The sequence below is a fragment of the Cupressus sempervirens genome, chromosome 4, assembly GCF_028749045.1.
Source record: "Cupressus sempervirens isolate cs-2001-9-10 chromosome 4, ASM2874904v1, whole genome shotgun sequence".
NCBI classification, from domain to species: Eukaryota; Viridiplantae; Streptophyta; class Pinopsida; order Cupressales; family Cupressaceae; genus Cupressus; species Cupressus sempervirens.
This window is the reverse complement of record NC_143121.1, coordinates 721,525,495-721,550,340: the sequence shown is the minus strand read 5'-3', so window position 1 is coordinate 721,550,340 and position 24,846 is coordinate 721,525,495.

Here is a 24,846-nt window from a genome sequence, read left to right as displayed (position 1 = left end):
AGTCATCATCTAAGCCATTATAAGTAGCTCTTAATGTAATCAAGTTACCTGTAACCTCTTCCATAGGATTAACGGCTGGATTTGGTACTGGTGGCTCATCTGCACACAAGAAAATAGTTTTGGTTGATTTAGATGGTGTGGATTTCAGATTTCTTGGCTCCTCTGAAGTGCTCCCTTTCTCATTAATAGATGCAACTCCTTGTAGTTTTTCTGTCAATATTCACAAAGCCTCTCTAGTTTCTTCCAAACTATCCACTGTTTGCTTCTGAGTATTTTGGATGTCTTGGAAAAATTTCTTTGCCATCTCATCTGGATCAGCCATACTTTTCCCTTCCTTGGATTTTGTACTTTTACTTTCAATTAGAGGTTTGATCAAAATTTCTTTATTCTTTTCTCGCCGCAACTATCTTTTTTCTCTTTCACTTAGTTGCATGCAACCATAAATTTTGACATGCAACTGATTAGAAGCAACATGCAACCAAAAAATTCACCAAGAACTAACATGCAAATGATTAGAAGTAGAATGCAACCATAAATTTTGACATGCAAGATTTGGGTAGTTATCAAAACTGACATGCAAGATCTGGGTAGTTGTCAAAACTAACATGCAAGATCTGGGTAGTTGTCAAAACTGACATGCAAGATTTGGGTAGTTGTCAAAACTGACATGCAAACTCCTACAACCACCAAATTCACCAAGAACTAACATGAAAATTATTAGAAGTAGAATGCAACTATAAATTTTAACATGCAGTTGATTAGAAGCAACATGCAACCATAAATTATGACATGCAAGATCTGGGTAGTTGTCAAAACAGACATGAAAACTTCTACAAACCCTTAGGCTGGCAAGATCATGGCTCTAATACCACTAAAATGTCCCTTTTCTGATTTTATATGATATTCCCAACCTCTAATCAGATTTTCAAGATCAAACAACTAATATCATAAAGATCCACCAAATTTCTCAAGAAACCCCAAATCGGGTATGCTAAAAATTGTGCCAAAAGCTTCACAGCTTCACCTATTATTAATAAATCTGAAAGTGGAAATTTTTACAGAAATTTCAGCAGCATAAAAGCCTACAAAATGACATTTCCAGATCCATATATCCTTTACAAAATAGTTCTCAAATGTAGGACAAAAACTATGCTCATCGGGCTCCTGAAATTAACACAAAAATGCCCGGAAACATCACAAAAGCACTAATAATCTATCTTAGAAGTTTAATCATGTCCCAATACATATATTAAGCTCTATTTTAACACCTTAAAGTCTTAAATACAGCAGCAACCCAAAATAATATGAAATACTCAACTGAAAACACCAAACTCATACAAAAAAACACACCCGAAAAACCACAAATCTGCATTGTTCAGCACAAAGGCAAACTCTGTATGAGCATGCACATGGAATGGCTTCAAACTCTCATACTTAGCCTTCTTGGAAACCTAAAAACTCCCGTTCTTAGGTCTCCCTGGAAACCTGCAAACTCCCGTTCTTGGGTCTCCTTCTCCACAGGTTTGGCAGCCTCTGAAGAATAACAAAGAATGAGCAAAAATCAAGTTCTGGAATCTGCCCAAAATGCCTCCAAACCTCTTAAAAGAGGCCATAACTGTAACTCACGTCCAAGAGAGGTTAATGAAACATATTTTAATAATAATTTCATTTATTAGTCCAACGGTTTACAAAGATTAACCCCCTTTTTCTGAAACTTCACTTTCTTGGGCCTGCCTGCCTTAGCAAAGATTATTATTTTTTTATTATTTGACAAGGGGACATGATAGGTCTAATCATAGAAATTATTCCTAGTTGGTAGCGCATAAGCAGGGTTAACTCTTGGGTGCTTGCTAAATTTGATAGTGTGATCTAACCAGGCATCTTGATGGGCTTCGTCGACAACTTTGTCTTCTGCTTTATGGAGTTTTCCGATTCAAGGGCTTGGTGTTACTTCCTTTCTCTTGGCTGAAATTTCTTGGTATACCTGAGAGGCCTTAAGTTTGTCTTTGTGAAACTTCTATTTGGGTTTGGGTTGTTTTGACATAAATTCCTGAATCTGCTTGGCTTTGAGAGATCTTGGTTGTTTTGCTTCAACTTGTTCAACTTCTGAAATAGGCAATGACTACGCTAAGTGTGCCCTAAGCTAGGATCGACCAAGTTTGGTAAACATTCATTCAACAAGTAAAAAATCAAGCAATAGATAGGAACAACCAAATAGAAGTTTGTGATTCTGAGAATGTGATACTTATGCCAAGGAGTGTGTATGTTTTATAGATGTTTTGATCAGTCACTTCAAACACATTAACATCCTAGATGGTTCTCCACAAGGCTGATAGTTGGTTTAGCTAGGGAGTCCTTGATATACCTAAGGTATGTGAGGCCCAAATCCATAGATGAAACCAAAAAGATGTCACATAGCCGAGAGGAGCTGTAACCCACTTGTCCTCTTTCACTTCTCAAGGGTATAAAGTTCCTTGAGGCTTAGCCTGGGTGACAGAATTTTGATCCCAAGAGAGGTGTCTTTGGATTCACCTCCCGATCTTTATACTCTACCAGAATGTTGGAGTTGAGGTCATCCCAAGGGGTGATGAAATCCTCGAGCAGGCCTCCTAAAACTTAAACAAGATTTTGGATCCTAATCTTATACACCCAAGATGGCCTCGAAATACGACAAGGGGAGAGAAGACTTGGATGATCTTGGGCTAAAAGACAGAGTTCTTTTCCAACTAATGCTTAAGTTTCTTGATCTATACCTTTTGAAAACACACATGATTAAGATGCAAAGTTTCAATTCCAATTTGAAATGCACCAACAAAAGAGAAGTGATCAAAGAATGAATACACCAAGAAGATTTAGGGTCAACAAAAGGTAAACTCGCATGCCCAGAGGCCCTCCATGTTAAGTATCGATTGATTTTCTTTATGACATTCAAGATTGAGTGTGAGTTTGTTTTAAGCCCAAAACAAAGATGTGTGTACAGCTCAATTTCAAGCGCACGCCCAAAGGCCCTCCATGTCAACTAATTTTTGTTCAATTTTAAAGTCCAAACTTGAAGTGTGATTGATCTAATCTAGATTTGTGGACATTCACGAAATCTTATAAGTTAAGATAAATCCTCAAAAAACTAATTAAGTGGAATTACATTGGAACACTTAACACCTTCTTCAAGTGGACCCATCCCCATATATGGTGATATTGCAACCAAAGGTTAAAATGATGGGTAGTTAGAAAAATGGTGAGTCCAAATGAAAACCACTTAATTTGATTTTTGTTGATTTATGTTAACTTAACAAATTTCCTAAGTGTTCAAAAATCAACTTTTCCTAAATTTTCTTGCAAAAGATAGATTTGTTTGTTAGTTTGAGAGCACCAAAGAGAAGTGTTTGATTTGTGGGGGTTTTTAGGCATACAAGTTCATTTTTTCGATTTGTAAAGACAAAAAAAAATGATAGAACGCAACTCTAAGACACAAAAAGCATTCCTACGAGGGTACAAGCATTCTTGCAAGCGGGTTCACGATCCCGATAGAGTTTGATTTCGTGAGGATGTGTTCCTACAAGCCTCCCAAGGTGCGAGGATTCCAAGAAAAATTAGTAAAAACTTAAAAAAAAAAAAAAACCTAGGGAGCTCTTTTTTAACAGAGCAATCCCGCTGGTTTGTGTTTTTTACAACGTTCTCACAACGTGAGAATGATAGTTTCACAAGAAAATTAGAGATGATAGATGAAAAAAATATAGTTCACATTTTCACAACTGGGAATGACAATCTTGCTGCTCTCAGGCATGTTATCGCAATCAGGAATGATGATCTTGCTAGAGGATTAGTCGGCAGGGATGCAGAGCCAAGTGCAAGATACATGGCGGAGGCTGATTTGTGATGATTGTCAAACTCACTATTGTGGATGCGCATTCCCGCCAGAGAATAGCCACGTTCTCACAGTCATGGGGTCGCCTTCTTGGGGTTGCGGGGATGTAAAAAGTTTTGTGTTTGCTGGTTAAAAACTGAGGACAGGGTTGGGAGCACATTTTTGAGGCATTCAAAGTGGCCCTGCAAGCAAGATCAAAGGGTAACACAAACAAAAGATATTGCCATTGTTAGTTTTGCATGGTTAGCCAAAATATGAGAAAAAAAGCATGTAAAACTAACATAAATGAGGATTAAAATGATCCTTGTAGGCTCTCACCAGGCGTGCCAAAATGTATACACTAATCTAATATGCTAAAAATACTAATTTAATGAAAACAAAAGCATTTACACATTAAACTACTATAACATATAAGAGAGACTGAGACAAGCCCTCAATTGCGAATATGAACCATTAAGAGGTTCTCTGAATGAGGCCTTTCTTGTTTTGGGGATGAGTCTATTATGTAGATTTGGGACATATGCTCAAGTTTCAAAATAGCTTCAATGGATTTGGGGATTTTGGTGTGGATGATGGCTTTGATATGGATTTGGCTTCTCAAAATGGCATTATGAGTTTACTTGATGGATTGTGCTTTCAAAAGGGCATGGTAACTTTAGCTTAAGGATTTGTGATGAAATGGCTTGGGAGGGGATTCAATTTATAGGCTAAGGGCTAAGATGTAAGGATGGGGAAAAGCTTATGGAGGGCTTAGATTGCATGAGAGGAGAGCACATGGATTGTTCTTTCTTATAGCCAATCAGGGAGTGACACATGTCAAAGGGTGAGAGGATGGAGGAAAGGGCAAGGATGAGTCAACAAAGGAGGTTCAAGGGATAATATCTTCATAAAGACCCTTCATAATGGCTTGTAAGAGAAATGAATGGGTTTGTAAGAGTCTTCAGCATTTAAGTCTTGGTGGTTGGGATATTTTGAGGGAAGACTTTGGCTTGGCTTAGGAAAGTCTTAAGCTTACTTATGGAATGTGACAAGGTTGTGGGGGATTAGGCTTGGGTTAGGATTAGATTAAGGATGTTAGAGATGTGCAAGTGGATGGCATTCATGAGGGTGGTTGAGTTAGTGGCTAAGCTTATTTAGTATGGGTGAATAGGGTGGATTAGGCTAAATGGAGGATTTAAGATAGTTTTAGGGGCTATTAGATTTGAGGGTTTTATTTATTAAAGTGATTTTAATAAATTTGGGATTTGGAATTAGATAGGAGAATAGGATTAATTCATAAATAATGGGTTATTTGATTTATCAATTAGGACTATAGATGATTAATTGAATTAATCAGCTAGGAAATGGCAAAGGATTAATGAAATGAGAATTTAATTAATGATGCCTTTAGAGGTAGCTAAATAAGATTACCAAAGCGGTGAAATCAGATTTAGTTGTCTACAATAGGCACTATAAACTCTTTTCCATATAGATTAATATCCTGCCCTGACAGAGAACTTACTATGAGTGTATTGGTTGTTGACATTCCACCTCAATATGGCATCTTATTATCAAGAAAGTGGAGTGCTGCTATGGGTGGAAGTTTACAATGTGATTTGTCATTTACTACTTTTAATATTGAGGGGAATCTGATAAAGGTAAATAGGGAGCCTAAAAGTATATACATGATAGAGGAAGATGTAGAAGATAATATGACAAATTTTGTGGACACAGATGTCAATGCATTTAGAGCTGAGGTCCTAACTCTGAGAAAAGCAAGCAAAAAACTCAAATAGAAATGGAAGTTGATACAAAGACAAATAAAGATGACTTATGGGCCATGTTTTTTGATGGTGCTTATTGCAAAGATGGAATAGGTGTAGGTATTTTATTAATTTTTCCTACTAAGGTAACTTAAATTTTTTCTTTCAAATTGAATTTCCCTTGTACTAACAACATAGCAGAATATGAGGCTTTTTTGTTAGGACTTGGACTAGCTCACAAGCATGGGGTAAAGTGTTTACATGTTATAGGGGACTCTAAATTAATTGTATCCTAGGTGAGAAATGTTTATGTATCAAAGAATAAAAGGTTAAAATAGTATAGAAATGTAGTATGGGATATGATTAAGTGTTTTGATGCATTTGGGATAATTTGGAAGGATAGATCTAATAATAAGATGGTGAATTTTTTGACAAATAGAGAAATAAAGCCTGAAGCCATTACATTTGCTGGTATATCTAAAGTAGAAATCCAAGCTAGACCCTCTATTCATGACAATGTCCAAAATTGGCAAGTATTTGAGAATGATAAAGATATTTTAAGGTTTTTGAATTGTGAGTATATGTTATCAGGGCATGAAACTGATTGTGTAGCATATGTAGAAAACATAGATGGAAAAGATACTATTTTTGGACAAGAAGTTGTGCAATTGAAAACAAATAAAATACCAAAAGGTTTAGTTGTCCTTGAAATTGTTTTTGACAATCATGATAGATCTCAAATTGATACTAGTGAATATAATGCTAAGGATTTGGAGGAGATAAATCTGGGAACTAAAGAAATCCCTAAGAAGGCATATATTGGTAAAAAAAATTCTCCTATGATAAGACAGGGTTTGATAGGTCTACTAAGGAAATATATACATGTGTTTTCATGGTCATATGATGATCTAAAGGCCTATAGGGAAGATATCTTTCAACATGAAATCCCATTGAAACCAGATGCTAAGCCTTTCGAACAAAAACAAAGCCCAATAAATCAAACCTTGGCTCCCAAAATGCAAGAAGAATTGATCAAGTTAAGAGATTTTGGGATTATAAAGCCTATTAGACATTCTTCTTAGGTATCCAATCTAGTACCAGTAAGAAAGAAAAATGAAGATATAAGGTTATGTGTTGATTTCAAGAATCTTAACATATCTTCATTAAAAGATAATTATGGTTTACCCAATATGGAAGCCATGTTGCAAAGGGTCACTAGTTCAAAATTGATGTCCATGATGGATGGGTTTTCAAGATATAATCAAGTGGTTGTCAAAGAATCAGAATAGTTTAAGACTACTTTCACTACTCCATGGGGTATATATGTTTATGTCAAGATACATTTTGGGCTTACTAATGCAGGAGCTACTTTTCAAAGGGCCATGGATGTGACTTTTGCTGATATTATTGACACATTTCTGGCTATATTTCAGGATGACTCTACTGCTTACTCCAAGGATGAAAATGATCATTGCATGTACTTAGAAAAGGTATTTATTAGAGCCCTTAAATATGGAATAGCTTTAAATCCAAAGAAATATAACTTTGGTGTCACTGAATGAAAATTGTTAGGACATCTAGTTGGCAAGCATGGAGTGAGTATTGACCCTGAAAGGGTAGAAGCAATAGATAAGATTTAGAAACCCATGAGTGTCAAAGGCATCCAGTCATTTTTTGGATAGATCAAATTTCTTAGGAGATTTGTGACAAATTTTTTAGAGATTAGTAGGCCCATATCAAGAATGCTAAAGAAAGGATCTGAGATAAAATGGGATGGTGAACCTAGTGTTGCATTTCAAAAAATTAAGCAAGCTATTAAAGATGCCCCTATTCTCAGAGCTCTTGATTATGACAAACCAATGCATATATTTTATTTTGCCTCATTTTACACTATTGCTATAGCACTATTATAGAAAAATGAAGAAGGTTATGAACAACCAATTGCATTCTTTAGCAAGTCATTGCAAGTAGTTAAACTAAAGTATGATATTAATGAAAAATAGGCATATGCATTGGTCAAAGGAGTGAAGGCCTTTAAATGTTATTTAATGGGGACTAGATTTATTTCTTTTGTCCCTATTGTTGTTGTGAAAGACATTTTCTCACAACAAGAGGTATCTGGCAGGAGGTGTAGGTGGATCAATAGAATACAAGAATTCAACATTGACATCCAGATTACAAAATTGGTTAGAGGTCAAGGTTTGGCCAAGTTGATGACAGGAGCAAATCTAGAGGCAAGCAAAATTAATGAATTGGATGATAATTGCAGAGAAGACCTTTGTGATATGGACAACTCTAATTGGTACAAGGATGTGATTTATTATTTGCAAAATATGATGTCCTCACTAGAATTAACAAACAATCAAAAAAGAACTTTGAAGTTGTAGGCTATAAGGTATATTATAGTACAAGGATAGTTATGGTGGAGAGACATGGAAGGAGTACCTTTGAAATGTGTAGATGAAACTAAGGCTATGAGAATTTTGAAAGATATGCATGAAGGTGTGTGTGGGGATCATTACATGGCTAAAACCACGGCCCAAAAAGTCCTTAGATCTAGTTTTTGGTGGCCAACACTTTTCAAGGATGCTCATAAATTGGTTAAGGCCTGTGCTACTTGTAAAAGATTCAGTGGAAAGTTGAATTTTTTTTCAGAATTTACCATTAAGACTTGTAGAAGTACAAGCACCATTTTGGTAGTCGAGAATTGATTTCATAGGTGAAATCTCAAACAAATCCAATGGTGGACATCTTGGATTCTGGTAGAAACTGATTACTTCACTAAATGGGTTGAAGCCATCCCTACCAAGAATGTTAAAAGAAAAGTGGTGATCAATTTCATCTTAAATAATATTATAACTAGATTTGGTTGCCCATAGAAGATAATAACTGAAAATTCCATGTGTTTCAAATTTGATGAATATAAAGAGTTTTGTAGAAAATATGGCATTACAGAGTATACATCCTCATCTTATCATCCTCAAGGGAATGGCTAGGTAGAATCAAGCAATAACAATATACTAAAGATTATCAAGAGAATTCTAGGGGAGAACAAGAAGGCATGGGATTTAAAATTTCCATTAGCCCTGTGGGCTGATAGGGTTACTATGAAAAAGGCCATTGGTTGTGCCTCATTTGATTTGGTTTATGGTATATAGGCTAGACTTCCCTAGAATAATCTGAGAGAGATGTATAAATTCATTCAGCTATATGAAGATGACATCATTGATGAGATGCAACTCAAAATGGATGACATTAAATAGTTGGAAGAGATAAGAAGAGATTCCTCTATTCAAAATGCTAAGCTCCAATCACAAATGAAGCACTTATATGATAAAAAGGCCATTGAGAGAAAATTTAAAATAGGAGATATGGTATTAATGTGGAATCCTAGAATGGAAGATAGGGGAAGGCATGGTAAATTTGACCCAATCTAGCTCGGTCCATATAACATTTTTGATAGAAATGGAGAAGATTCATATTTTTTGAAGGAATTAACTGGGGGTATTCTTGAATTTCCAGTTCATGGAAAATTCTTGAAGTGTTAATTTTCCATGAACAATAGTTTTAGGGTTTCTTGGTGTTTCTGTACATTCTTTATATTTTGTAAATCCTTGTAAATAGTGTTGTGCAGTCTGGTTTCTTGTTTCTGTGTGTTGCTTTATGCTCTCTAAAGAAGTTGTCATTTTTGCACCAAGTATGTGATTTGCTTCTCCATAGATTCTGAATTCTTGCATAGACTTAGGTAGTTTATCATCCCCAAACAAAGCCATTTTTGGTCTAAACAGTACAAAAAAAATCTAAAAATTGGGTTAAAAATCATTTAAGTCTTTGAATTAAGAAGATTAGGGTTTTCATTCTTCATATTTTTCAAATTTTTAGGTTACCCTAGTTGTGCCCAGTTTCATGTGTTGTCTTTCCCTTTTAAATTCTCAAGGTTTGTCTCTCAGCTCAACCACTGAAATACCCTAAGTGTGAAAAACCTTAGGTCATTTAAAAAAATTTCAAAAGGATTTTTAGAGTGCTTAAAATTTTCCCTTTATGGTCTTATGGTATAGGGTTGAGTGGGTGAGTGCAAAGAGTTTGAAAAAGAATTATTAGGCATATGCTTAAGGTGATTTGCGAGTAAGTGTAAGGGTTTTCAAGGAAGATGTTATATTGCTTTACGGGGATATGAGTAAACAATTGAACGAAAGGGCAGAGACGTATTAAGTTAATATTTACACATATACATTTTCATGAATAGAATAATGGCATAATACCCTTGCATGGCATAAAGCATGATGTAAAAAGGGTGCATGAGAAGGTTTTCTAGTTCTATGGATAAAAGGATTCCATAAGAAGAGAAGTAAAGTTCAAATGTGATTACAAGCATACATTTTTTATCTCGCAAAAAATTGTAAAGCCCTGTTTTAGTAGTAAAAGTGTTGAGTGGGACTCGTTGAATTGTTAGATGGGCCTTGGTGCAAATGAATTAGATGAAGACATGACATCCACATCAGATGGGCCTAGCCTGCATGGCATACAACTTAAGGAATGAATTTTGCATGTGCAAAAAAACATCGGTGATGTTATTTTTTATTTTTTGAGATCAAATCTGGGTCGTTGATATTTGAAAAGGGGAGTTTTGTCATTACACCATTATGCTTGCAAGCTAAGCATTGGAATGAGGAGCCTTTTTATCCTTTCTCCATGGTTACAAGTTGAGTTTCACCGTATAGGTATGAAAAGGTAGGGAAAAGAGATGGTGAGAATTTTTTACACTTCTACGAGAAAGGGTAAATATAAGAGTAGGATATCATTTGAAAAGGCTCTTGGAGGTTACGAGGTAAAGGCAACTTGTAAGGGTGGAAAGGAGAAATAAAAGGATAAAAGGAAAAGGCTTTAGCAAGGATCTTATGCTCATACGAGTAATGGTTGAATCATGAGATCAAATGTGTCAGTAAGAAGGTTTTTGATGTTGCAGTGTAAAGGGTTGCATATAGCCATATAGGGTGAAGAAGGCTATGATAAGGATTTTACGCTTATATGATGAAAGTTTAAATTGTAAAAATGTAAGTATCAAGTAAAAAGGTTTGAGGTCATATGGGGTAAAGGGTATCATAAGAATGTAAAAGGAATTTCCAATACTATGCCAAGAAATCATTGCGTTCTTATAATTAGGGTATGCTGAAGCATCTTTGAGTGAATGTAGAGATCCCTCAAAGGCATTTTTGGTGTTACAAAGATCAAAGATTTGACTTAGCATAAGAATGGGAGATGATAATTTTAAAGAAATCAGCTGATGTGTAATGCAAGGTAAGGAGGAAAGACAAAATTTCCATAGCCAGGAAAAATAGAGCTTTGAAAAGTACATCAGAATCAAATTATGTGGCTTATATACCTTGATGAAAACTTGTATGAATGGTTTTAAAGCTCATGCATCCTAAATTTATTGAAAAAGCTAGTAGATGTATGATTAAAACACTAGGGGTTTAATTAAATAACATAATATTTTCTACTTTGAAGAACTAGTTTTCTATTCCATTCTGAAACCTAATAGTTGCAGAGTTTTGTGTATCCTATGTAAAGTGTCAAGAACATACTTGTGAAGAAGATGATGGAAAAAGAAGTTGAAGAAATGCATGAAGAAGAAGTCAAATTTGAAGATGACGGTGACAATGTTGTAGAGATCACACTTGAAGGAAAAAGAAAGAAATCTGTTGCAAAGACTGCGAAGAAGATAAGGGTCAGGAAGCCAAATAAGCATGCTAAGGATTGGCTGAAAATTCTCCTAGGATCATCAAATGAAATTTTTACAAATGACCATATTTTCCAAGACCCATATGTTTTTGTTCAAGATATTGAATGTCCTAGAGTGACTAGTTATGATCTTTTTATGTACTTTTATCTAAATAGAACAAAAAAAGTGCTAGTGTGTAACCCATGGAATAGAAACATGGAAAAATTGACATTTCTAGAAGTATTCATTGATGTTGACTTGTTGAAGGCCCTAATGAATTCCTATAATCTAATAACTAGAACATTCCATATAAATAATGGGAGTATACTATGCACATTTGACAAAACTTCTTTCATTGAGGCCTTTGGATTAATAGGACAGATGGATGTACCTATTGACATTGTAGATTGATAGGGAAAGTTTCATAGAAATAAAACCTACTTTGTGAACAATGTCATGCTACCACATATTCCTTATAGGGTAAAAAATGCAGGGTTGATTCCAAAAAAGGTGGGGGATTTTCTACCTTTGAGTAGATTTAAGAATTATTTCAAAAACATAGTGTATGGGTTGCACAAAGTGATGGGAAGTGATGGTGCAAAGGATTGTGTGTATGGTTCCCTCTTTCTAATGGCATGTGATAAACAGGACCCTTTCCACCACAAGGAATATGATTATGTAGCCTTCATCATTGACAATATGCATATGCAGATTTGTGATGCAAAGAAGGGAGAGATGAAAGATTTCAAGTTCCACCATTATTCACTGCTGATGCACCTTAACCTACATAACAACATAGGATACATCAGCGGGGATTTCATTGATAAAGCTTCAAATGAATTTGGTGAGTTACCTATGTAGCTCTAGACTTGTATTTGGCATAAGGATTTCTATTATTCAAATGCCCTTGTGTTTTTTAATTTATTTAGTTTTGTTATCACGAGGCAATTAGATCATACTTTCTTTAGGGCACCAAATGTTTTGAAGACTTTTCTTAGGGCCTCATTCTTAGATGAAAAAACCAAATTTGATCATAACTGGGGGAGTATCTTTTTTTTTAAGGAGTGCACTTTAATGAGAGTATTTGCATGCCCATAACCCCCTCATCTTCTGCCTAAATATTTACCCCCTAGATTGGCCATTATTGAATTCTTTTGGCAATTTTTATTAATGAATAAAGAAATGATCTCTCCCTCTCTACACAAGCCTACTTTTGTCCATATAAACTTTAAAGTAGGAGATTTTGAAATAAGCAAGAATGCATTTGAGAAATTAAGTGAATATTTAAGTGAATAAAAATTTTCTACTAGGCCCTATAGGATGTATGACCCTAAAAATTACATCACCAATGAGGTCAAGGCCATTAGGGGATACATTATGCCTCCAAGGAAGCCAATCACTTTAGAGGACTTAATTGCCAATATAGTAGCAACAGGGGGGGCTGATGAGTTATTAAGGAAATATGAGGAGACAAGGAAAGTAATGGAGGCTTTGAAGAGGACCAACCCTAATTTTAAGGGTTTCTATATAGAGATTCCATATCCTAATAATTTGAGAAAAATGGTGGATAATTTTGACTACATTATGTCATAAATATCACATGAGCTAGAGGGAGAGGAATCCATTGTAAATAGAGAATCCCCTGAGCCAGATACATAATTGGAGATTGAATTATAGGAGGACCAACCATTGGCTTCAACTTGGGTACCAAAAGGAAATAAAAGACAAAAGATAATGCACATCCTTGAGAAGGTGGTAAGCAGAACCCTAGAAGTAATGTCAAGGAATAGTGAGTATTTTACTAATATTAGGAAAAATTACTTACACCAGAGGGCTACTAAAGTAGGGAAGGCCTCTACTGATCTTCAAGTTGCAACATCAAGATTGGATGACATGACCATTCAATATGAAAAGTTCATGGAAGATGATGATTTCATTAAATCATCAGAGTTTAAAAGTTTTCTTTATAAAATCAAACAAAATGAGCTCACATTGAGTCTCAAGCCAGGAGAGGATCTTGAGTTAAATAAGGAATTAGTTGAAAACTATTGGCTTATGATCCCGAGACTAAAAAAATGACCCCTGCTAAGGCTAGGGAGTTAGTAAACATGAGTGGTATGATTTTGATACCTAGTTGGGATATTGAGAGAGCTTTTGTCCTTGATCAGATGAGAAGATAGGACAAAGCTATCAGCTATGAGGCTAGTGCTAGTATTGCCCCTAATAGAAAGAAGACAAAAATGATGGATATATAGGAAACTCCCCAAGGTAATATGATTCTTTTGACTTTGGACAATACTTCTGGAAGAAAAATTTCTAGCCTAGTCAAACATTTTGCACTCATGAATGAAGCCAAAGTTGAGCAAATTGAAGACATGTTAGCTGCTATGTACAATGAATGTATAGATGTCTAGAATTTGTATGAGAAGGAGCTTAAAATAAAGCATGTATAGAAGAAAAAGATAGAAGTGTTGGAGGGGAAGATACAGAATTTAGAAGAAAAAATAGTATCCCTCAAGGAACAACTCAAGGTAGCTTTAGATATGAACATGGACCAAGGTAGGAAATAGAAGGAAGGCACACTAAAGAAGTAGAGGCCAAATAGAGGAGATACCTATAGGGGTAATAGTGCCAGTGCCTATGATTAGTATGGAAACAAGAGTTTCCCAATGTGACAGCACCACCAAGAAAAATACTTTGATGAATGTATTAAATCATAGAATAAGCATTCTGAAAGAAATATCCCAAGATGCTTATAATGCATTCATCAATATATAATCTACAAAACAGGTATGCAAGGATGCAATTGGATGGCTTGAGCCTATTTTTCAACAATGGGGGCCATATATGCAATTCTTAGATAGGTTGATACCCTTGTTAGCCAAGAAGCCATATCTCCTAGATAAAGCTATTACTATGAAGGAAGGTATGGATAAAGTGAAAGACTTATTGCAAATCTTCATAGGGAAGCTAGCAGTAATTCAAAGCAAAATGAATGTGCTGAAGAATGGTTTCTATTATTTAATTCTTTCTATTATTAATTTTGATGATGAAATAAAGGATTTTAATGAGTGGTCTAGCTCTTTTGATCACATTATAGACTTGCCATAAGTGGTGTCCATTTTCCAAGATGGTATTGATGAATTTATTTTCAATGAACTAATTGATGCCCTATTCAAGGTTGAAACTAAAATGAATAGGTTTACCATAGAAGGAAGGGTGATTACTGATGCCAGGTGGTAGAAAACTATTGATGAACTAACAACAGTCAAGGAATGTGAATGGCACACGAAAAGAGAAGTATTTGTTTGGGAAAATTTCAAAATGGAACACTCATCCCAATAATGGAAGAATTCCTACTAACAACAATGAAAATGTACAATACATTGATATCAATTAGTATGATGATAGCCAAAATGCTCTCAACAATGATGGTTCTTATTATAATGACAATCAGGAGATGAATCAAAATTCATAGGTAAATGACAACCCTTCTCCTATACAATTTTGTGCCATGCTATTGGAATGCTATAATCCTACATAGAATACACAAGTGGAACAACCAGAAAGTGAGGAGTTATCATTCCCATTTAGTTAGGAACCTAATATTCAACTTGGTGAGATGTTTGTTTTTCATTATGACAATTGGAATAAATATAATCTCAAAAATAGAAAGGACCCCTTGACGGACAAGATTCCTCCAGGTTTGCAACCAACTCCACTTGATCCACGAGCAACTAATAATCTGCCACTAGTAAGACCAGTAGGGAGGAAAATAGAATCAAAATCAAGTAAACATACCAACAATACTAAAGAATGCCACTTGGTCCACTAAAAATTACAATGCAATAGTGGATTTGAAAAAGACTAAAGCCAATATGTCCTTGTTTGATATGTTACAAAATTTTCCACAACAATGAGAAGCACTCATGAAGACATTGGATAATATCTAGGTTTACCAAAATATGAATACTATCCCTCAAAAAATAGTATCTCAACAAGTAAACACTACAAAAGTGATGCCCACTATGTTCAAAGAAAAAGTTGAGGTACCCCCATTTTTGCTAAGCATTAGGATATACAGGAAGAATCTTCACAATTGCCTCATTGATTCAAGAGCTCCATGTAATGTGATGTCATTATCAATAGCTCAAATGATAGGAGTCAGTCCTCAACCCTCTAATCAAGTGGTGATACAATTGGATAAAATAGAGGTAAAATTCATTCATGTATTGAAAGATTTGCAGATATAATTAATACTTGATATCAAATTTAGGATGTGATTAACATAATTGTGGTAGACATCTTGGAGACATATGGATTTATTATAAGAAGAAAATGGATGAAATGTTTGAGATGATGGTTTTCTATAGACTTCACTCAATTATGGTTGCCATGGAAAGGATTGAACAATCAAATAAAGATAGATGTTGGGCCCAAATTGAAAAAAATGATCATAGATTACAATTCATTAAATGAGATAGCATTCTTACAATCAGACTTGGGTTCATACAAAGTGATGGTATTGGATGTGATTCCAACCAATACACCTCAAGATAAAAAAAAGGAACCTAAGGTGCTAGTACCCAAAAGTGAAGTAGTGACACAATTCATAGATAGTATGGTGGCTAATTTACAATGTTTAGGAGAAGAAGTTGATCCTAGCATCCTCCTCTTTCCAAGGTTTTGTTGGTTACACAAAGTTAGTCACTCTAAGTTTGAATGTTCATCTTGCCAAGAAGTAGTTGCAAAGGTACTAACACAAATAAAGGAAAACAAGGATAAAAGGATTTCAATAGTTGAACTCATAGAAAGTCAAGATCCAGTGAACTCATCCAACCTTGCTAAGAAGATCAAAAAGGAGATTGAAGATTTAAATTTATCATACAATGATACCTCTTTAGATTGTGGAGGTTTTTCTTCTCCTCCTCCAGGGATGATTAAAGTCTAAAGAAGAAGATGATATGTCAAAGGTAAAGGATGGACATCAGTAGTCATTCATCCTAAACCTAAAGTTAAGGAAATCAAAGAGCTGATAGGAAAAATTCAAGAAAAACAAGGAAAACATGCACTTCCTCTATCTACAGATTATGAAGGGGAATCATCAAGTCCTACACTAAGAAATTTATAATGGGTTCCTAAGAAATAGTCCTTCAAGGATCAAGTGAAAGATAAATCAAGGATGAATAAGCATAAAGTTTAAAAACCCAAGGAAAATGCAATTTGGACACTCTAGGAGTTGATGCAAGTATCAAATTGGTCAACCCAAAAAGTAGGTCTTTCTATGCCACATATCAGTTATAGTTTAGATGTACTAACAATGCTGCTAAATACAAATCATTAATTTGAGGACTTCTCTTTGCACTAGAGAAAGGAGTCATAGCTCTTAAAATTGAAGGGGATTCCCAATTGGTCATTCGACAAGTAAAATCCATATACTCTTGCAATGACAAAAGATTACTTGCTTACAGAAAAAGGGTATGGGATATATTGGATGAGTTTGAAGCCTTAAACATCAAATCCATCCCAAGAAGAAAGAACATGGTAGCAGATGCTCTCGCCATCTCAGCAAGTGCTTTGCAACTAGTATAAACAACCAAGTTGAAAAGATTTTCAGTAGAATTAGTCATTGTTCCATCCATTCCAAATAATATCACCAAATTTTAGGTCTTTCAAGATGATCAACATATACTTGAGTTTATCATGTGTAGTTGTCATTTTGAGGGACAAGAAATCAATGATACACTAGATGATAGACCTAAATATGATGGGCTTGAAGATGAAGGTGGGATTCTAAATTTAAAGACTAACACTATTCCAAAAGGAATGGTTGAAGTAGAATGTATATTTGATCATGATGAATCGCCACTTAATAGAAGGGAAACTCAAGAAAAGGGAATTGAAGAATGTGACTCATACAATTTGGGTATTGATGAAGAACCAAGGATGGTATAGATAGGAAAAGCATGCAACTCACAAGAAAGGGAGGATATGCTCAAATTACTCATCGAGTATAAAGCTGCCATTTCTTGGAGCTATGAAGAGTTGAAGACTTATGATCCTAATATTATCACACATGACATCCCACTAAAGCCTAATGCCAAACCATTTTGACAGAGACAAATATTAGTAAATCCTCTGATTGAACCATTGATCATGAAAGAAGTAAAGAAGTTATTGGATGCTAAGATCATATTTCCTATCCACCATTCCACATGGGTGGAAAATTTGGTTCCTATTCTAAAGAAGACAGGAGAGATTCATCTTTGTATTGACTTCCATAAATTAAATCTAGCATCTTAGAAGGATAACTATCCTCTGCCCTCTCTGGATGAGGTATTGAAAATTGTTAATAGTTCAAAAGGGATGTCATTCTTGGATGCTTACTTGGGATACAACCAGGTATTTTTTGATGAAGAAGATAGGCTAAAGATGGGTTTCACAAGAAAGTGGGGAACTTTTTCCTACAAAAGGATGCCCTTTGGACTAATTAATGTGGGAGCTAGATTTCAGTGAGCAATGGATAAAGCTTTCAAAGGATTGATTAATAGATCTATAGTCATCTAGATGGATAACTTAAGTGTCTTTTCAAAAGATTGAAGTACCCAAATTGCTGATCTAAGATAGTTATTCAATAGATGTCATAAATATGACATATCTCTCAATCCCAAGAAATGTTGATTTGGTGTTACTAAAGGAAAGCTCCTAGGACATGTCATTTCTGAAGCCAAAATCTCCATTGATCTAGATAGAGTTGAATCTATTCTAAAGTTAGCACCTCCACACAGTCAAAAGGAATTAACGTCTTTCTTTGGGACTATAAGCTTTGTACAAAAATTCATAAGTGGATTTGCAAAGATAGTTCATCCCCTTAATGATTTACTCAAAAAGGGGGCTACAATAGAATGGGTGCCTGAGATAAAAAGGTCATTTGAAGATATCAAGATTTCATTTTCAATGGCCCTAGTTTTGGTGAGTCTTGATTATGATTTACCTTTTAAGATCTATTCCTTTGCTTCTAAACACTCTTGTGTAGGGATCCTAACACAGAAAAGGGAGAAGAAAGATGAAAGACCAATTTCTTCCATGAGTTGTCCTTTGAAGAATGTAGAGTTGAAATATTCAAACCTTGATAAATAGTCCTTTTCATTGATCAAGGTAGTAAAGAATTTATGTCACTACATACTAAGAAGTAAGGTGTATGCAATTGTACCTGATCCAACAATAAAGACACTTTTGATGCAGAATGAACTTGGTAAAAGGAGAGGAAAGTGTATGGCCATAATTAAAGAATTTGATCTTGAAATCCAATCCATGAGATTAGTTAGAGGTCAAGGGTCATCAAAGATGATAGCTAATAACCAAGATGGAAATGAAAAGGAATTCAAGTTTGATGATGAGACAGATGAGGATGATTAGAAAAAAATGGTTGTGTCACAAGTTGATGTTAATCAAGGAGTCCTAATAGATGTATGGTACCAAGAAATTGTTTATTACTTTTACAAGATCAATCCACCAAATGGATGAATAGTTCACAACATAGGGGAACTAAGATGAAATGTGAGGCTTACATGTTATAGGATAACAAGTTGTACAAAAGAAACTATGAAGGAATTTATTTGAAGTGTTTAGGTTGTAAGGAAGAAAAAGAAGTCTTGGAACACTTTCATGATAAGTATGGTATAGGACATGGTTTAGTAGAAGCAAAAGCCCACATGATTCAAAGATTAGGTTATTTTTTCCCCTCGATATTTAAAGACACATTCGAGCATGTATGCTCTTGTCATATCTGTCAAACTACTACCAACAGAGAAAGGAATCCAATAATGCCCTAATAGCTTGTGTATGAGATACATCTATTTGCAAAGTGGGGGCTAGATTTCATTGGTCTGGTCAACCCACCATCATCAACTGGACATGCATTTATTCTCACAGCTATGGATTACTACACACAATGGACAGAAGTAGAAATGTTCAAAAATTACACTGTTGAGGTGGTGACTAATTTTTTGGAAGAACACATTGTTAAAAGATTTAGAATGTCATTCACTCTTCTGTGCAATAATGGGTTTGCATTTGCATCTGCATTCTTGACTCAATGGGCATTTGAAAATCAAGTCATTATCAAGTCTTCTTCAAATTACTACCCACAAGGAAATGGGGTAGTAGAGTCTACAAACAAGAACTTGATCATAGTGATAAGACGATTATTGAAGGAGAATCCTAGGGATTGGCATACAAATCTGGAATACTCCTTATGGACAGATCGAGTGAGAGTTAAAAATTCCTTGGGGACTTCTCCATATTTTCTTATTTATGGATAGGAACTAGTGCTCCCACTTAATCTCAAAATTTCTAGTTTTGAAATTCATGAGTGGGTATGTTGAAGATGCTGACAAAGTACAAATTAGATTGATGAATCTTTTAGAGATGGATAAAAAATGAATAGATGCATTAGAGCACATGGCTAAGCATCAAGCTGTTGTGAAAATATGGTTTGACAAGATAGCCATGATCAAATTATTTAGGATTTCAGACCTTGTTCTATTCTAGGATAAGGCAAAAGAAAAGCCAAGAAGTCCTACCAAGTTTCAATGCTTGTGGATAAGCCCTTGTCAAATTATGGAAATTCTAGGAGAAAACACTTTTAGTCTTAGTTCCTTACAGGGGGAATTTCTTCCCTTGCCCATAAATGTGTAGTTTTTGAAGCATTATTTTAAATCCTAAAAGACAAAAAAACAAAAAACAAAAAAAAAACAATAGTTAGATTTTATTTCTGCATTTAGCTTAGATTTTCATTTCTGCAAGTGTGTTTTCTTCCATGTTGTGTGTTTTCTTTGAGTCATGTGTTTCCTTTCAAAGTTGTGTCAGTCCTGGAGGTAAGGTGTACTTGATATTTTCTCTTAAGATTTCACTAACCAATCTTTGGTTCTGATTTCAAGAAGAGATATTTTTTTGTTAAGACATTTGGACAATTGCGTGTCTTATAACAACCAAGCAATCGAAATTTCTTGTGGAAATAGGGGATTTTCAATTTGGAAATTAGAGGCTTAGACCAACAAGTTCTCAACACTCTGAAAATTAAAAAATTGATTGTTTTAGGTGTTGTTTAATTAAAGTCGAGAATGATGAAGGATGATCCAAACTTTGACTAGTTCAAATAGGAGGGGTCTCCTCAACAAGTTGCTAAGATCATTGTTTGGCGTGAGAGTTTCTAAAAGTTCTAAAAGAGGAATGCAAGACATGTTCACAAGAGATCGAATCAAAGAAATGACACCAATGTATTGATTACATAGTCTAAGCATAGTCAGGATACAAATTTTTTTTTAAAAAAATAAAAAAATATGGTGTTAAGTTTGAAGGATTCTAAAAGATCTGAAATGGAAAAAGATGCATCTTCAAAATAGAGTATCTTATGTTCAAAATATTGTTTCCACAAAAGTAACATTCTGAATGACATGGATAAATTATTCAAATAGCTAGGAAATTAAAAGAACATGGTATCTTGTCAAGAACCCTCAAACAGATTCTCTCATTTGGTCAAGCAATTGATTGATAAAAAGCCTTCATGGAGATTTCGAATGGATGAGCTGGCAGGAGAGGAAGATTGTTTTGACTTGTCAAAAAAATTTGATCGACTGCATCCTAGCACATTAAATGGAATGAATACACAATGCACACACTGAGTTTGAAGGTTTCAAGTTTTGAGTTTTTGATTGAATAGTCATTTGAAAGATGCTCAAAATGTTCAAAGTCTAGTTGGTGTTTGACACACATTGGAGGAATGTTTGCTGATGAAGAAATGCCTTGGTCATTTCTTCCTTTTTTTGGGGCTATTTTTTGTGGTTTCAACAACGCACACCCCATTCATCACTAGGAATGGGGACCCCCTACTTTTTTTAACTCTTGGACTCATAGTTCGAGAGTCAGGAGAAGAAAATTCTATCAGAGTTAGATTTTAGAGTTCAAAAAAAAAATTAGAAAATTCAAAAAACACAAAAATATAGAAAATTTAAAAAAATTATAAAATAAAATAAAATTATAAAACACCAAAAATATTTAAAAAAGAAAAAGAAATAATAATAATTAAATTAATAATATTTTACGCTCACTTGCAATCCAAGGCACGATGCATGTCTTGCTTGATGCATTGTGGGGGGGGAGGGGTTATATAACCCTTCTTCCCCCTTTACCCCCTCATCATTTTTTCATTCTTCTCCAAAAAACGGTGAGTGTCCCCCTCCCTTTCTTCTGCAACATAGTGCCACACGACCACACTCGACGCTGTGCATGCTGGATTTGTGCACCTGTACTTGGTGCCACAATAAGTGTTATGTGCACCAATTTACAAATTTTGCACTGATGTTTGCTATAGATTTACGAATTATACTAACGTAATGATCTTGAGGAGAGATCATCAAATTGTGTCTGCATAGCCTTTTGTCTCACATAAGCACACTTTCTGTGGCCTTGTGATTTGATGAAAGGTGAAATATCATACGATTATTAAAGTTTCTCATTGACAATTGCATCAGTGGATTCTAGGAAGTGATGCTCCTGTTTTCATTGGTTTCCTACCAATTTCTTTGAAAGTTTAACTTGCAATTTTTTGTTTTCTGTAGCTTATGTCCATTTAGGATTTCCATTTTAAGTTGCTTAAATTTCATGTTATTTTCTTTCAGTTTCATTATTTTCTTTGCTAACCCCTTGTTAGAATATGAACTCATTTTAGTTGCACTGTTAGAATTGCATTCATTAAAAAAATGAAAAATACAAAAATATTCTTCTTTTGTGTGTTATTTTGAGACAATAAATAGATTTACTTCATTCTGAGATCATAGTAGAACCAAAAAAAGGCCTCCTCATGAACAATCACATTTATCTTCAACTAAGCATATTTTGGTATGTTTTAAGACAAATAATGAAACCTTGGAGTCTATCCCAAAAAGATTAACTTTTCAAGAGAGGAACTATGCAATGGATTCCTACCATTGACCTCATGTAAAATGACTGCCCAACACATACTTGGAATAGTAAAAATAGTGGAAATAGAAGGACTAGGAACAAAATTAGATATTGCATTGATTGTAGAAATACCTTGTTGCTAAGTAGCCAAAATTGATGAAGGAAGAAGAACTAACTCCCCAGTAAATGAAGTGCTGATCACTTCAGTCAATGAAGTACTTAGCTAAATAGGTGCAAAGATTAGTTGAGTGCTTGGATTTGTTGTGTTTGCCACAACCAAATCAGAAAAAGCTTTATCTAAGCTTCATGTCTTAAAAGATTTTCTTTAAGAGTGAGGGAATTAGGCCATAATCCCTACTACAATCTTTGCAAGGTTAGTTTCCTCAATGCTCTGAATCTTAGGGAGATTCTCCTTGGTAACTTCCTATTCTTTCTCCTCATCATATTTATTATCATCATTTCTTCATCATAATTGTCTTCTTTTTCTTTATCGTCTTCATCATCATCTTTATCACTAACATGAACAAAAAATCACTCTTCTAATGAAGATTATAGATATTCTTTCATGTATTAGTGGCATTCTTCACATGTTCAATGTCATTGATCAATATTAAGCAAGTATTAAATTTCAAAGTGAGTTTTTCTTCATTTTGTTTCATGGACTCTTTTATTTCTTTGTCATTAAGACATAGCATGAGTTTTCTTGGAGTCTACTCATATATATCCTTTGTAATTTTCTTTTCATGCTCCCATCTTGGCTTCATTTTTTCCATCAGTTCATTGCGAATTTATTGTGCAAGTTGATCAGGTGAATATTTCCATCTTCCTAGCTTAGACATAATCATGTCTTCAACTTACTTCTTCTCTACATTTCTAGTGTCATATCTTAATAATTTAAAAATTTCCATGCCAGCTCTAGAATCAATCTCTTGCAATTTCTCTTGAAATGTAGGTGGAGGTCATTTGAAAATTACCTCTTCTTCTTCACCTAATTTCAATTTCTTTCTAGATTTTTTTCTTATAAATACTACAATAGATGGCTTGATAGGTTTGGTTATAATAACTTTTCCTTTCTTCTTGATTGGCTCTTCTTCTTCTAATTTTTCTTCATTTATCTCATCTTTTGCATCATCTTCAATCACATCATGTCCTTTACCTTTTGTTAATAGGAGAGTATAAATAGTTTGTCTAATTTTTTCTATCCTCTTGTTTCCTTTGCTAACATCCTAAGGAAGCTTTATCTTGATAGTTAAATTCTAGCTTTGGCTTCATCATATGTACCAACATATGTGGCCTTGGGATCCATAGGTTCATTCAAAAATTCCTAAATGATGCCCCTAGTGTCATCAATGTTAATGTCATGGCCTAGAGGCTTAAACCCATACCACTCTATATTTAACTTCTTGTATGTATACCTTGTCACAGTCGACCATAAAACAAAAATTATCCTTGTAATCTTCAACAAGTATATTGGGAATTCAAAATTTTTTATTCATATTTTCTTTGAATGAATCAAAATAATTATCCATGATACTAACATAGTTTTCACCTAACTCTACTATACACTCATTGATTTAATATAGTATAGGCACATATTTTCTCCATATAATTGTACCTTTTGAAGGGAAAAACTTTTTTACAAAGAAGAATAAATAGGTTAAAAGTGAGCCAAACTTACACAGTTATTCTTTGAAGTTCTGATGCTCTCCATGTTTATGTTAAATTGATTCAACATTAACTTGGCAAGTTTGAAGGACATGTTTTTATTCACCACCTTGAGAGTGATATCAAACACCTCACATTACACACTATTGAGACAACTAGAGCTATATATTGTATGTGCTATTATATGAGTTCCAAACTTCATCTCTATGTTAGCTACATAGCTGATCTTCATACCTCTTTCATCCCATTTGGAAAGAGTTTTCTTTTCCATTTCTACCCAACTTAGGGTTTTGGTACTCTTTTCCTTGGTAAACATTGGGAGCCCTCTAATTTGATCAATCATTTCCTTTGTTATGAGAATAGGCTAATCCAACCATAACCACTCATTATGTACATGGATAAGGATATACCTTATCCATTTTATCTAAAATGCTGAAGGCATGTGTAGAATTTGGGTTAAACCCTTAGTTTCCAAGTTTTGATGCTCAGGTTTCAATGCACCATTCACAGACAAATTTTCTAGAGTTTCATCCATTTCTAGGGTTCTAATGTCTTGAATTGAAAAATGAAAATGAGAGTGAATATCACTAACTAGTAGCACCTTTGGTGGAATCTATGATGAGATTTGGTTGGATCAAGTGTTTCTACAATTGTTAGACTCGACTTGAAGTCTGGTTCTTTCTAGTCAACTTCTTAAATCAACATCTTAGAATCCTTCTTGGCTTTGCTACTAGAGGATGCCATGCTCAGTAGGGTTTACAAAAAAAATGGAAAAATTCAACAAAAAATCACACTGATCACTTGGGTGCATAGAAATCACTCTTCACATGTAGCTCTTTGAAAATTCATGATGCGAAATGAATTAGTTTTCATCCTTTTAACAAATG